Raw genomic sequence first — 14,420 nt, forward strand, 5'->3', positions numbered from 1 at the left:
TCTCTCGGCTCGTGATATTTTTACTCGACGTTTGTTGTCTTAGAGAAATAAAGAGACGAGGAGAGAAGAATCGGGTAAAAATCTAGAGATATTAGTTCCTAAAACGTGTTAGAGACAAAGAATTACAAGAATTACAAACGAAGCTCTGCCTTACGTTCGAACAATGCGCAAAAAGTAGCGAGACAAGACCAGAGTATCTGTGTAACGCTCGCGATAATTCTCACGGTTGATTCTCGTGGAAAATAAATAGTTGCAAATAAGGGGTCCTTGCTACATTTATACTTCATCGCGTTTCGAAAGTTGGCGAAAGCTCCCGATGAATACTTCATTCGAAAGCAACTAACTTTCGGGTACACGAATCCTACGATTTCTCTCTCGTCCGAGTACCATGAATACTTCAATGTAATTAAACGTGTGATCGACTCCTCCGGTTCGATGCGTTGAATTGTTAACGGAACCGAACAGAATTCGTTTCGAGGATTGTTGTCCGTGGACGATTTCTTAATTCTCTCGTTCGTAGCAACGATCGTTGTTTATTCGCTACGGTCGGCGGAAAGCGTGGCGCGAATCGAATTAAAGTTCGGAGAACGGATTTATATGGCGAGCAGCTCATTTTAATTATTCGCCCGTGTTCGCTCCTCGCTCGACACCTTCTTCTTCTTTTTTTTTTTTTAATTTATTTTTTTCTTTTTTTTTCTTTTTCGCCGCTAGGAACATTCGAACGAACGAGAGTTCGCGTGCATCCAGTCGAGCGATATTAAAACGCGGCGAAATGAAAAAATGTATGTTTGCACGGTACGTTGGAAACATCGGGAGCGGTTACAGGTGTGCGCGTAGGTGGGAATGGGATGTGTACCAGGAGGTGCCGAATGGGAGCACGGGAGGAACACGAGGTAGTTTTGGGAGTAGCGAACTCGAACGGGGAAATCCCGTGTCAGCCGGGTACATTAATTGAATTACATATCATCATTGCCGCCGTTATCGTACGATGGAGGCTCGTTTTACAGAACAAGCATTATTCAATTTAAACTTGATACATCTCGCGCCGTCTAATCGAACGTTTGCATATCGAGGAAGCCCGTTTCGCCGTTCCAGTACTCGTGTAAAGGGTAATTCGTGTTTCAAACTGTACTTTCCGTGCCCGTTAACAATTTACGGCGAACATCGCGTCGCATGGCTAAACGCGAAACTAACCCGGAAGCTTTTCCGTTCGCCCGTGAGTCGCGCCGAAACGTGGTAAATTCGAATCGAAGTCAAATTCGTCCGTTCGAATTTCGAATACCGGCTGCGACCATCGTTGGTTATTTTATCATTACGACGAGAAACATTTTTCGCTTCGCCCGAACCGGACCACGAGCGGATCCAAACTCGCAGCGAAGTAAAGAGAATTCGATTCGAGCGAGTCGACTGTCGCGAATTGTACGATAAATTTCGTCGCGCGGTTACGACTATATATTCGAGAGAACGGGGCCAATTTTGCGACGGTATTGCTTCGAACACGTATCTCGAAGTAGACCGATTAAGAAACGTTAGAAAGATCGCACAATTGTGCTTCTCGGGGTTTCAGGTCCCTTTATTTCCCCTCGAGTTCCTTAAATACGAAACTACATATCTTTAAAAGAGGTTCGCTACGGTACAGTTTTGCGATAAAGTTTCTCTTAAGAAAGAAAAATTGAACAAAAGAAAAAAATCTTTTATTAATTTACGTGTCGTCCAGCGAGCCGATAATTTCTCGCAGTGATTGCACAATTCGCCGAATCAACGATTGAAATAGAAATATCGAGGTACGAACGAATAATTCCCGTGTGTCTGCATTCCCTAAGCAGTAGAGTAAACTTGTGCGCGTCGTACCACTTCCACAGAGAGCGAACATCTCGTCTCAACCCGTACATTCTATGGCGAACAATATCACGCCGCGTTGGTCAGTGTACTTTCCGTATAAAATTCTTTCCTCGTCGTGACAAAATTTCGAACAGGGAAAACATTGCGCTGGAAGGTTCACTACACCGCTTCTCAGCGCTTTATACGCTCGCGTTTAAGCCGAGTATTCGCATCGTACCGTGTTTCTATCGCCGATCGACAAATTTTCCTTATCCTACGCGTAAGTTCGAGATGCGAACGTTTGATCTCTACCTGGACAGTTGGACGGACAGGTGTACGCTAGACCCGTGAGTAGTACGCTCGCGGATAATTCTCACGTTCCGTTGCAGTTTTATCGGTCCCTTACTCAATGCTCGCGTACCGGGATGGCCATAATAATTCGAAACGAACGGTAAAATTGCTCGCGGAGGTTGATCGTCGGGAACTATAACTCTTATCCGTCCGCGCCACGCGTTTAAATCACGCGGCGGTGTTACAGCGCATTCCATTCGCCGATCAACAGCGTCGCGTGTGCCCGCGCTTAACCGCGACGTGCGGATAGGAACGGAGTGACGAACGACGGGAGGGGGTAGAGGCGTTGCATCGTGCGTTGCACGGATAATGCATCCAGACTTTTCCAATGACGGTGACGCTCGCGGAACGACCCCGTTCGTGGCTTCCTGGTGGAAATAACGAAATTCCATCGTGCGGCGAAAATCCGCGCGCGGCGTACCCCTTGCCGTATACGTGAAACGAAGTATGCCGCAGCGACGGCAATAAAACGGGCGTAAATCTACGTGGCCACGTAGCGCGGTAACACCGGTGCAAAACAGGCGTGCAGTCACCGTGTACACAGGCGCGAATGTAAGCCGATGTACGGTCGCGAGCGTAACACGCTATCCCCACTCCTTGTTCGTCGTTCCCCCCACCACCACTCGCCGTACCCCCACCATCGGAGCCGCGTACCGGTGCATTGGTATTCGCGTCTTCTCTGCGGTTCGTTCGCACAACATCCACTCCCCACGGAGGAATGAGAATGGATATCGTTCGCTTTCCGTACCCTCTTGTATCTCGGTGTACTCGAGGTTCACCCCGTACCCCGTCCCCCGGCATTCGTCGCGCTGCAACCTCCCTCTCGCCTCCACGATCCGATGCAATTCCGTCGCGCCATTCTTTCGTCGCAGTCGACCGGTTTCCCTCGACCTTCGTTCGTGCCCTCTCCGTTTCCACGGTTTTGTTCCTTCGCACCGCTCGGAGGTCAACCCTCCGCCGGCACATCCCCCGACTCTACTCGTCGTTTCTTCCGACGCGCGTTGTTCCGCCGCCCGCGGCACACCACGCTTCTCGGAGCCTGACAAACCAACGAAGACAAATTCGTAACGACTCACGGCGCGTGTACCGTGCTCGACGATTCTGCGCGGCTCTTGCGTTCGTTCCGTTCCGGCGATTAGTCGTTCGCGAATCGAGTCTGTGGGAGAACTCGGTTCTTTTCTCGAGTGGATCGGTATGGTTTGGTTCATGTTTTTTTTTTTTGATTTTTCTCGAACGCTGCGAACGAAGAACGTATCGAGTAATTTCTACGTTGCACGGGCTACGCGAAACTTTGTCTCGCAACGATGTTCGCCTTTCGTCGGGGTTGTAATTTCTGGTAGTACTCGAGCTACGTCGATACTTGAATACCGCTTACTTAATACTTGGATTCGTAGATACCGAACGTCCAACATCTACCTACGGTCGTTCCAAACGGTTGGAAAATTCGGTCACGCACATTGTAACAAATCGATTTTCGGAGTAAACGCAACAATCGGTAATTATTAGCGTAAAAATATAATACAACGACGGGTTACTCGCGTTCTCGCACGCTCGCGTATCAATATTTGCTTTTCGTTTATTTTATTGGGTCGTTCGGAAAGTCGTTTCGTTTTTTTTTTTGGTGAAAATGAAACACGATTTTTTTCAGAGCGTACAAACATTTTGGTAAATTATATATTCCCCATTTTGGAAAACGAAACGTCTTCCCGAACAACCTAATAATTTCAATTTTCACGATCACGCGACGCAAAGAAAGTCACGGGCTTTAATTTTCACAAAAAATGGAGAAACCGAAAAGATAATTTCAATCGGACTCGACTCTACAGTCGCAATTAAATAATTCACCGAGCAGCTCGAACGCAGCACCGTCCAAATGATTTTGACCCGGTTTCCTTTTGACGACTTTTTAATGATTTCGCCGACCGTATTTTTTAATTGGCCAGCGATTTAAAGAGAAAATTGTTTTCGATATCCAGTCTCTTCTCCGACGCGTTATCCTCTACCGTACCGTGTTCGAGGTGATTGATTCGCTATCGTGATTCAATTCCACAGATAAACGCGCCCTCGAGAGATTCATTATTGTCGTATTTATCGACCTCGACAATCAACGTCACGAACGAATTGGATTGATATCTAATCGGAATGGCGCATCGGATTGATTGTAGCTCCTCTGCCTGGAAGTGTACTTCCCTGACGGGGTTGGTCAGGATTCTCTTAACGCGGACTATCATTTTCATTTAGCCTAGTCGTTCCACGATATCGTAACACCGTGATCCTTAACAATCGGCCCGGGTGATTCAAGACCATCGACCGTGGAAAAAGTCTTATCCCCCTGGATTCGAAAGAGACGATCGATCGAGCTCTTAGAGCGTATAAAAACCGTATCGAAAGTTTCGTTCCGTGTTTGTGGCTCTGGAATCGTGCCGACAGCGGTATATATTTATCGTGCTTACAATTGTACAAACACAGCAGAATAAATATAAATACAACGTAGAATTTCACACCAATTGTTCGTCGTAATGTATCGATAGATTTGTTTCCCAGCGTGATAGATTATCACCTCCACGATGTACTTTGTCAAAATCGTATTATCCAACCCTTGAACAATAATTATCCAAGAAACTGGACACGAAGGAAGCAAGATAATTATTTTCGCAAAAGTACTGTAAGAGACCTCCCTAAACTCGGAATTGTTGCACCAAAACCTACTCTGTTTTTCAAACGGTTAAACTTTCTATCGTGTATCTCGTAATATTCACATTCGTTAACCTCCCCTGTACTCGTGGTCGTTCATTCCCTCTTCAACCCTTTCCTGCAAGAAAAAAATCACATCATTTCTCTCGTTACGTCTCTCGAAGATTTCTTGCGGTCCCCGGTGACGTTTCTCTCGTATCGCTTGCTGAAATGCATCGAAAGACGACAGATCGTAGCCAATAAGAACGTAGGAACGTGTCGAGGAAAGGCTCGAGTTACGTACGGGTGGCTCTCGGAAATATTACGCTCGCAACAAGCAAAACCGATTTCTCAATGAATTTCGGAGCGACTCGTTTCAATATTGACCTTCCGACGTTCATTTCGAAGATTGACTTTCGATCGGCCGCGAAATCGATTCCACGCCGGGGGACCGAACCATCGTCCGCACACCTCTACCCCTCCCGAATCGTTCTGGCGAGCGGCGGGACACGCGAGCATCCCTCGAATCAAAGGGAAAGAAGATAGCGCTCGATTCACCTGGGGTCGCTCGTCTTCGTCGATTGAGCGATTACGTCGGCGCGAGGTCGTCAATCAGGGCCGGCGGCCGGTTTGAATGGCGCGATTCGATTAGTCCGGAGTTCATTGAAAGCGAACGAAGCACGAAGCTATTTCCACGGATCGTGCGCCGCTCCGCGCCGCGCCGCGCCGCGCCGTCCGGCGACGAATGCGAATTAAATTTCGTCGAAAAGATTAACGGGCTCCATTAAAAGTTTACCGGAGCTGGTTCCCGTGCCGGCGATTCACCGCCAGCTCCGAGACGAAGCGTTTCTCATTATTATCGATATTTCTTTCTTTCGCTTCGTTTCCACCGCTTATTAGCCGAGCGGAATTGCTCATTAAGCGTTCCCTGGTATCGATACGTCGCAAATTAACACGATCCCGATACGGACCGATCGTTTCTATCGAACTTTTCGAGCGACAAGCGTTCGATGGTAGCGTGCACCGATCTAATTGTAAGCGGGAAGCGCGAGAACGTTGAAGAAAGTAATTGGATAACGAGGAAGTTACGCCATCGGTGCACACCGTGAACAATAGTGCGTGATTTTTCGACGCGATCGAGAGTTCTTCGCGCTCCGTGGAACGTTCGTCTCGATCGTGTCGGTACTCGGTTGAATAATTTATGTTCAGCGAACGTGGAACAATATCGGGGTGATGATACACTCGTGTTTTTACTCTGCGTCAATTCTTGAAAGTGTTAACAGGGACGTTGCAATATTGCGAAATTTCAATGGCAGTTCGAACTTTGGTCGGTCACTTCTAGTTATTTCTTCGAGAATAGAACTCGAAAGCAACAGACTTTACCATTTAAGATAAGTTTCTTTTTCTTTATCAGACATTATTTTTTATTAGTCGAATTCACGAGTCTCCAGAGTTACGTCCATCGGTATCGTGTCACCTTGTATCGCACACCGATCATTTCTACGAACAATAATCTTGAACTCGATACGTATACCATTCCGAATCAACGCTATTACGAATGGACGATCACCGTTCGATATTTAATAATTTTCACGCGTTACACTCGCGTATTACCGGTCGTAAATCCAATAGGTTCAAGGGAAACTCCATAATGTTCGTTCGGTTGGTATACCGGTTGTTTTAATAAACTTTACGGCCCTGATGATAATAATAATACACTCTCGGCCAACTCCGTCGCGAAAGGTTTACTATCGCCATCGTTTAACGGATAGTAATTTAAGCGGGCTTGCCGGTGGCGCGGGTTTATATCTCCTTAAAAGAGTTTACCTACATAAATCCCGGCATTAAAATCTCACGGTGATGTTCACCGAAGGTTTCGAACCCGTGGCGGGGTTCCGCGATCCACCTAACCGCAATCGTCGCGTCGCCATCGGTTTTAACCATCGGCACACCTTTGCTCCGCACCGAAATGTAAGATAAGAGGAGACGCGGTACGCCTTATTCGCGCGGATTTATACCGACGTGCGATCGCATAAGCTCAATTATCAGATTCACTCGGCGGTTCTCGTTCCACCTGCTCCGCGTTACTTGCCAACGCTATCCGGAAAAATTATGCGACGCCTGTTTACCGAACTTCACCGGGCCCCGATGCGTCGTCACGTATGGCCCTAATGCGCGGATCTTCTTTCGATCTTCGTCAACGAACTCCGAAGGGCGAGGGCCGCGCGATTTTTGAAAGAAAAAAAAGAAAAAAAAAGGAAAAACGACAGTTCGGCGCGCGTGCTCGAGAATCGAGTGGATCGACTCGAAATTGCGGAACCGTTGCCGCGGTTCTTTTTCCACGCGAAACGTTACGAGCGGAATCACGATCGGCGTGGTAGTGTGGAGAAACTACGCGCAGAGGAGTAACTTTTAAAATGATTGTTCCTTCGTTCGTATGTTTAAACGGGACGTACCATTTGTACGATAGAAAGAGGACAAGGAGTACAGTGTCAAAGGAAATTGTACTCAATGGTGATACTAAAAATGAAAAAGAAAAAAGAAACGATACTAACGTAAAACGATGCGATTGCAACTACAAAAGTTTAGAAACGGTACGGTCGAAGAAAGCCAAGTTCGTTATCGCGTACCGGTTTTACATAATAAACTTTTTCGAGAAGTCGCAGACAGGGAATAATACCGTTTAGCGGTTCAAAGAGGAGCATTGGGTCGGTCAAAATGATCGTAACTCTTTATTATGGAAATTAGCGGAACTCGAATACCTCGAGAGGATCTACACAATCGCATAAATTTATGTAAAGGTTGCTTTTGAACGTAAGTTTAAGGTAATGGATCGTATCGAAGGAACAGCGTACCGGTGAAGACGCGAAAGCATTCTTCTCGGTTGCGTACTGTACATACGCTTCGTATTTCACTGTATTATACGCACTGTATTCCATCGAACCTTCGTTGCGCGTCGAGGTGATATATATCTGTAACGTTTTCATCATTTTCATCGAAATTACCGACCATCGTTACATTCTACTTCGGACACGAGAGTCCCGGCACGAAATGTAACCTTTACCGTGAAACTTGAAAATAACTACCGTAACGAAAGCGTCGAGGATCTTTCGTGCCCGTTTACGAACTCTGCTATCTATTTATGCTTATACGTATTGTTATTATATACCCTATAATTCTGGAACATCCCGTGCGGGGAACGACCTTAGGGAGGGTGAAACCTTCCACCGCAATGTTAAGCGTAAAACTGGCGATGCCGTCCGTCGATATGGCGCCGCTTATTTTCATTCAAGCGCTGCACCACAGCCTCGTTTACCGACGAACACATAATAGTCTATGGGAGGATAATGTCTTCATCCCCTCGTTAAATTTAATCACCGAAATTCTCCAGGAACGAGAACCGAGATCGAATAAAATGTACTAGGTGGCAGCGTGGCGTGTCACGATCGTAATGGTCCGCGGTAGCGATGGTGGCCTCCCGTCGATACCGAACCGTGAAATTAACCCGAACACATTTCCCCAAGGTACACGCGACGTAAACCGACTCTCTCTCTGGCGATGTCCGGTTCCATTTCCCTTGTACTTTGCCCGCCATGGACCTCGGCTCGGTAAAATCGCGACATCTTGTCAAAAATCGACCGAGAAACGGATAAGTAGGAACTTGGTTTTCTTGCACCGAGGACAACGATTGTTCGGGGTGTCTTTCGTTGAAAATAGTGTAAAAAGAAACCTAATCGATCGGTCTTTTATCGCTTCCCCTTGTACGTATGAATGTTTACGATCCCTTTGGCAACGATTTAACAATTGTATTTTAATCGGTTGGAGTGTCAGCCTTCGTGAAACTGATTTTTCGAGAATGCACGCGTTTTGTATTCACGCGTACGTACGCTTTGCACGATGAATAAACAAAGTTCCCCCGAGTCTAATATTCGAAATGTCTATTACTATCCGCAGTGTTGGTCGGTTAATTAGGTCGGCGAGTTCCCGGGTCTCGCTTTTCGGTTGGTATTCGAAAATACCAGTCGCGAGTTCAGGAAGAAACCGGTGTAATCGAATTTTTCGAAGAAGAACCTTTCGTAACGGCTGGTAACGCAGCGCAGTAGCGATATTAAACTGCAAAGAAAATTAGCGGGGAATTACTTACCCGTTGCGCGCACTGTTTCGCGGAATGCTTTTCTTCCCTTGGCGGGGAATTAACGGCTTCGTTTGTTACGAAATGAATTTCCAAGAAAATTCGAGGCAACGAAAGGTACTCTCGAGTTTCTAATTTTTGAGGGCGAAGCTTAGCAACGCGAAATTCCTTCAGTTACGTTATCCACCTTTCCCTTCGGAGCAGAAATAATTTCACAGTGTTCCGCTTGATAACCTTCCGCGCGTTTATGCGCGCACACGTACCCACACGCGCGCAACTATCTATAAATAGTAAACAGAATAGTCGGTGTTCCCGTGCGCGCTCACCAGTCTACGAAGGTTAATGATTAGTGGGAACACAGACCACGGGGCCGAGTTGGCTTCAACGTTCTGAATTTCCTATTCGTACGGTAGAAACCCGGAGAAACAAGCAAAACCGAATGGAGTGTGCTCGGTGTGGCCGCGCGAAAGAACGTTTACCGGCTGCGTCTACAGAAATTGCGTAAATTTACATTAATACATCGTGCAGATATCGTTTGAGCAGACCGCCACGGAAGAGCGGCCGTGGTTGCGTTAAATTCCCCGGATGATTCCGTTTGCTTTTGAAAAGTTTCCCCCAGCGGTTGCTGGCTGCAATTTCGGATGCTCTCCGCTTTGTTGGTCGTGTTACATCATCACGCGCGCGGATATAAATTGCTTGTTTGTTCTATGGAAACAAGATTCTTTCGTTGAGTCGTGTGTTCGGGATTGGAGGACTCGCGGACACGAGAAACTTTTTGGCCCGCTCAAAATTTAGTGCAGGTAGGATGTAAAGGAAAAAGGGAAGAGAGATCGTTTCATTCTGGGCCTGCTAGGATGTTTTACCGATGAGTCCACTAACAGGCTTTACCTTGTACTAGGTTGTTCAATAAGTTGTATCGTTCGGTAAAAAAATTATTGAACAGTATAGTAGTAGGTTGTTCGATAAGTTTTATCGTTCGGTAAAAAACTTATTGAACAGTATACAGCTCCGGTGATTTTTATTATTTTCATTTGTAAAAAATCGTGAACCTACCCAAAATGTGGACCAATACTCTCGAGGAACCCCCGTGCCGAAAGGTCCGGTGGTTTCTTTGGAAAAAAATCTAGAAAAAGTGGATGTTTTTCGGTTACGTCACCAAAACTCTTCCCACTCTTCAGATGAGATTCCACAGCTGCGGTGATTTTTATTATTTTCATTTGTAAAAAATCGTGAACATACCCAAAATGTGGACCAATACGCTCGAGGAACTCCCGTCCCGAAAGGTCCGGTGGTTCCTTTGGAAAAAAATCTAGAAAAAGTGGATGTTTTTCGGTGACGTCACCAAAACTCTTCCCACTCTTCAGATAACATTCCACAGTTCCGGTGATTTTTATTATTTTCATTTGTAAAAAATCGTGAACCTACCCAAAATGTGGATCAATACGCTCGAGGAACTCCCGTGCCGAAAGGTCTAGTGGTTTCTTTGGGAAAAATTCGAGAAAAAGTGGATGTTTTTCGGTTACGTCACCAAAACTCTTCCCACTCTTCAGATAAGATTCCACAGCTCCGGTGATTTTTATTATTTTCATTTGTAAAAAATCGTGAACCTACCCAAAATGTGGACCAATACTCTCGAGGAACCCCCGTGCCGAAAGGTCTAGTGGTTTCTTTGGGAAAAATTCGAGAAAAAGTGGATGTTTTTCGGTTACGTCACCAAAACTCTTCCCACACTTCAGATAAGATTCCACATCTCCGGTGATTTTTATTATTTTCATTTGTAAAAAATCGTGAACCTACCCAAAATGTGGACCAATACGCTCGAGGAACCCCCGTGCCGAAAGGTCTAGTGGTTTCTTTGGGAAAAATTCGAGAAAAAGTGGATGTTTTTCGGTTACGTCACCAAAACTCTTCCCACTCTTCAGATAAGATTCCACAGTTCCGGTGATTTTTATTATTTTCATTTGTAAAAAATCGTGAACCTACCCAAAATGTGGACCAATACGCTCGAGGAACTCCCGTGCCGAAAGGTCTAGTGGTTTCTTTGGGAAAAAATCGAGAAAAAGTGGATGTTTTTCGGTTACGTCAACAAAACTCTTCCCACACTTCAGATAAGATTCCACAGCTCCGGTGATTTTTATTATTTTCATTTGTAAAAAATCGTGAACCTACCCAAAATGTGGACCAATACTCTCAAGGAACCCTCGTGCCGAAAGGTCCGGTGGTTTCTTTGGAAAAAAATCTAGAAAAAGTGGATGTTTTTCGGTTACGTCACCAAAATTCTTCCCACTCTTCAGATAAGATTCCACAGTTCCGGTGATTTTTATTATTTTCATTTGTAAAAAATCGTGAACCTACCCAAAATGTGGACCAATACGCTCGAGGAACTCCCGTGCCGAAAGGTCTAGTGGTTTCTTTGGGAAAAAATCGAGAAAAAGTGGATGTTTTTCGGTTACGTCAACAAAACTCTTCCCACACTGCAGATAAGATTCCACAGCTCCGGTGATTTTTATTATTTTCATTTGTAAAAAATCGTGAACCTACCCAAAATGAGGACCAATACTCTCGAGGAACCCTCGTGCCGAAAGGTCCGGTGGTTTCTATGGAAAAAAATCTAGAAAAAGTGGATGTTTTTCGGTTACGTCACCAAAACTCTTCCCACTCTTCAGATAAGATTCCACATCTCCGGTGATTTTAATTATTTTCATTTGTAAAAAATCCTGAACCTACCCAAAATGTGGACCAATACGCTCGAGGAACCCTCGTGCCGAAAGGTCCGGTGGTTTCTTTGGAAAAAAATCTAGAAGAAGTGGATGTTTTTCGGTTACCTCACCAAAACTCTGCCCACTCTTCAGATAAGATTCCACATCTCCGGTGATTTTTATTGTTTTCATTTGTAAAAAATCGTGAACCTACCCAAAATGTGGACCAATACGCTCGAGGAACTCCCGTGCCGAAAGGTCCGGTGGTTTCTTTGGAAAAAAATCTAGAAAAAGTGGATGTTTTTCGGTTACGTCACCAAAACTCTTCCCACTCTTCAGATAAGATTCCACATCTCCGGTGATTTTTATTGTTTTCATTTGTAAAAAATCGTGAACCTACTCAAAATGTGGACCAATACTCTCGAGGAACCCTCGTGCCGAAAGGTCCGGTGGTTTCTTTGGAAAAAAATCTAGAAAAAGTGGATGTTTTTCGGTTACGTCACCAAAACTCTTCCCACACTTCAGATAAGATTCCACAGCTCCGGTGATTTTTATTATTTTCATTTGTAAAAAATCGTGAACCTACCCAAAATGTGGACCAATACGCTCGAGGAACTCCCGTGCCGAAAGGTCTAGTGGTTTCTTTGGGAAAAATTCGAGAAGAAGTGCATGTTTTTCGGTTACGTCACCAAAACTCTTCCCACTCTTCAGATAAGATTCCACATCTCCGGTGATTTTTATTGTTTTCATTTGTAAAAAATCGTGAACCTACCCAAAATGTGGACCAATACTCTCGAGGAACCCTCGTGCCGAAAGGTCCGGTGGTTTCTTTGGAAAAAAATCTAGAAAAAGTGGATGTTTTTCGGTTACGTCACCAAAACTCTTCCCACTCTTCAGATAAGATTCCACAGTTCCGGTGATTTTTATTATTTTCATTTGTAAAAAATCGTGAACCTACCCAAAATGTGGACCAATACGCTCGAGGAACTCCCGTGCCGAAAGGTCTAGTGGTTTCTTTGGGAAAAAATCGAGAAAAAGTGGATGTTTTTCGGTTACGTCAACAAAACTCTTCCCACACTTCAGATAAGATTCCACAGCTCCGGTGATTTTTATTATTTTCATTTGTAAAAAATCGTGAACCTACCCAAAATGGGGACCAATACTCTCGAGGAACCCTCGTGCCGAAAGGTCCGGTGGTTTCTATGGAAAAAAATCTAGAAAAAGTGGATGTTTTTCGGTTACGTCACCAAAACTCTTCCCACTCTTCAGATAAGATTCCACATCTCCGGTGATTTTAATTATTTTCATTTGTAAAAAATCCTGAACCTACCCAAAATGTGGACCAATACGCTCGAGGAACCCTCGTGCCGAAAGGTCCGGTGGTTTCTTTGGAAAAAAATCTAGAAGAAGTGGATGTTTTTCGGTTACCTCACCAAAACTCTGCCCACTCTTCAGATAAGATTCCACATCTCCGGTGATTTTTATTGTTTTCATTTGTAAAAAATCGTGAACCTACCCAAAATGTGGACCAATACGCTCGAGGAACTCCCGTGCCGAAAGGTCCGGTGGTTTCTTTGGAAAAAAATCTAGAAAAAGTGGATGTTTTTCGGTTACGTCACCAAAACTCTTCCCACTCTTCAGATAAGATTCCACATCTCCGGTGATTTTTATTGTTTTCATTTGTAAAAAATCGTGAACCTACCCAAAATGTGGACCAATACTCTCGAGGAACCCTCGTGCCGAAAGGTCCGGTGGTTTCTTTGGAAAAAAATCTAGAAAAAGTGGATGTTTTTCGGTTACGTCACCAAAACTCTTCCCACACTTCAGATAAGATTCCACAGCTCCGGTGATTTTTATTATTTTCATTTGTAAAAAATCGTGAACCTACCCAAAATGTGGACCAATACGCTCGAGGAACTCCCGTGCCGAAAGGTCTAGTGGTTTCTTTGGGAAAAATTCGAGAAGAAGTGCATGTTTTTCGGTTACGTCACCAAAACTCGTCCCACTCTTCAGATAAGATTCCACATCTCCGGTGATTTTTATTGTTTTCATTTGTAAAAAATCGTGAACCTACCCAAAATGTGGACCAATACTCTCGAGGAACCCTCGTGCCGAAAGGTCCGGTGGTTTCTATGGAAAAAAATCTAGAAAAAGTGGATGTTTTTCGGTTACGTCACCAAAACTCTTCCCACTCTTCAGATAAGATTCCACATCTCCGGTGATTTTAATTATTTTCATTTGTAAAAAATCCTGAACCTACCCAAAATGTGGACCAATACGCTCGAGGAACCCTCGTGCCGAAAGGTCCGGTGGTTTCTTTGGAAAAAAATCTAGAAGAAGTGGATGTTTTTCGGTTACCTCACCAAAACTCTGCCCACTCTTCAGATAAGATTCCACATCTCCGGTGATTTTTATTGTTTTCATTTGTAAAAAATCGTGAACCTACCCAAAATGTGGACCAATACGCTCGAGGAACTCCCGTGCCGAAAGGTCCGGTGGTTTCTTTGGAAAAAAATCTAGAAAAAGTGGATGTTTTTCGGTTACGTCACCAAAACTCTTCCCACTCTTCAGATAAGATTCCACATCTCCGGTGATTTTTATTGTTTTCATTTGTAAAAAATCGTGAACCTACCCAAAATGTGGACCAATACGCTCGAGGAACCCTCGTGCCGAAAGGTCCGGTGGTTTCTTTGGAAAAAAATCTAGAAAAAGTGGATGTTTTTCGGTTACCTCACCAAAACTCT

General features: G+C 44.8%; 1 protein-coding gene across 7 annotated transcripts in view; it reads left to right on the forward strand.

Annotated features, from left to right (window-relative positions):
- The window catches only part of LOC143152548 (beta-1,4-glucuronyltransferase 1), a 115,497-nt gene that overhangs the window by 20,241 nt on the left and 80,836 nt on the right, over window positions 1–14,420 (forward strand). The window lies entirely within an intron of this gene.

This window comes from Ptiloglossa arizonensis, chromosome 11, assembly GCF_051014685.1.
Source record: "Ptiloglossa arizonensis isolate GNS036 chromosome 11, iyPtiAriz1_principal, whole genome shotgun sequence".
Classification (NCBI taxonomy): domain Eukaryota; kingdom Metazoa; phylum Arthropoda; class Insecta; order Hymenoptera; family Colletidae; genus Ptiloglossa; species Ptiloglossa arizonensis.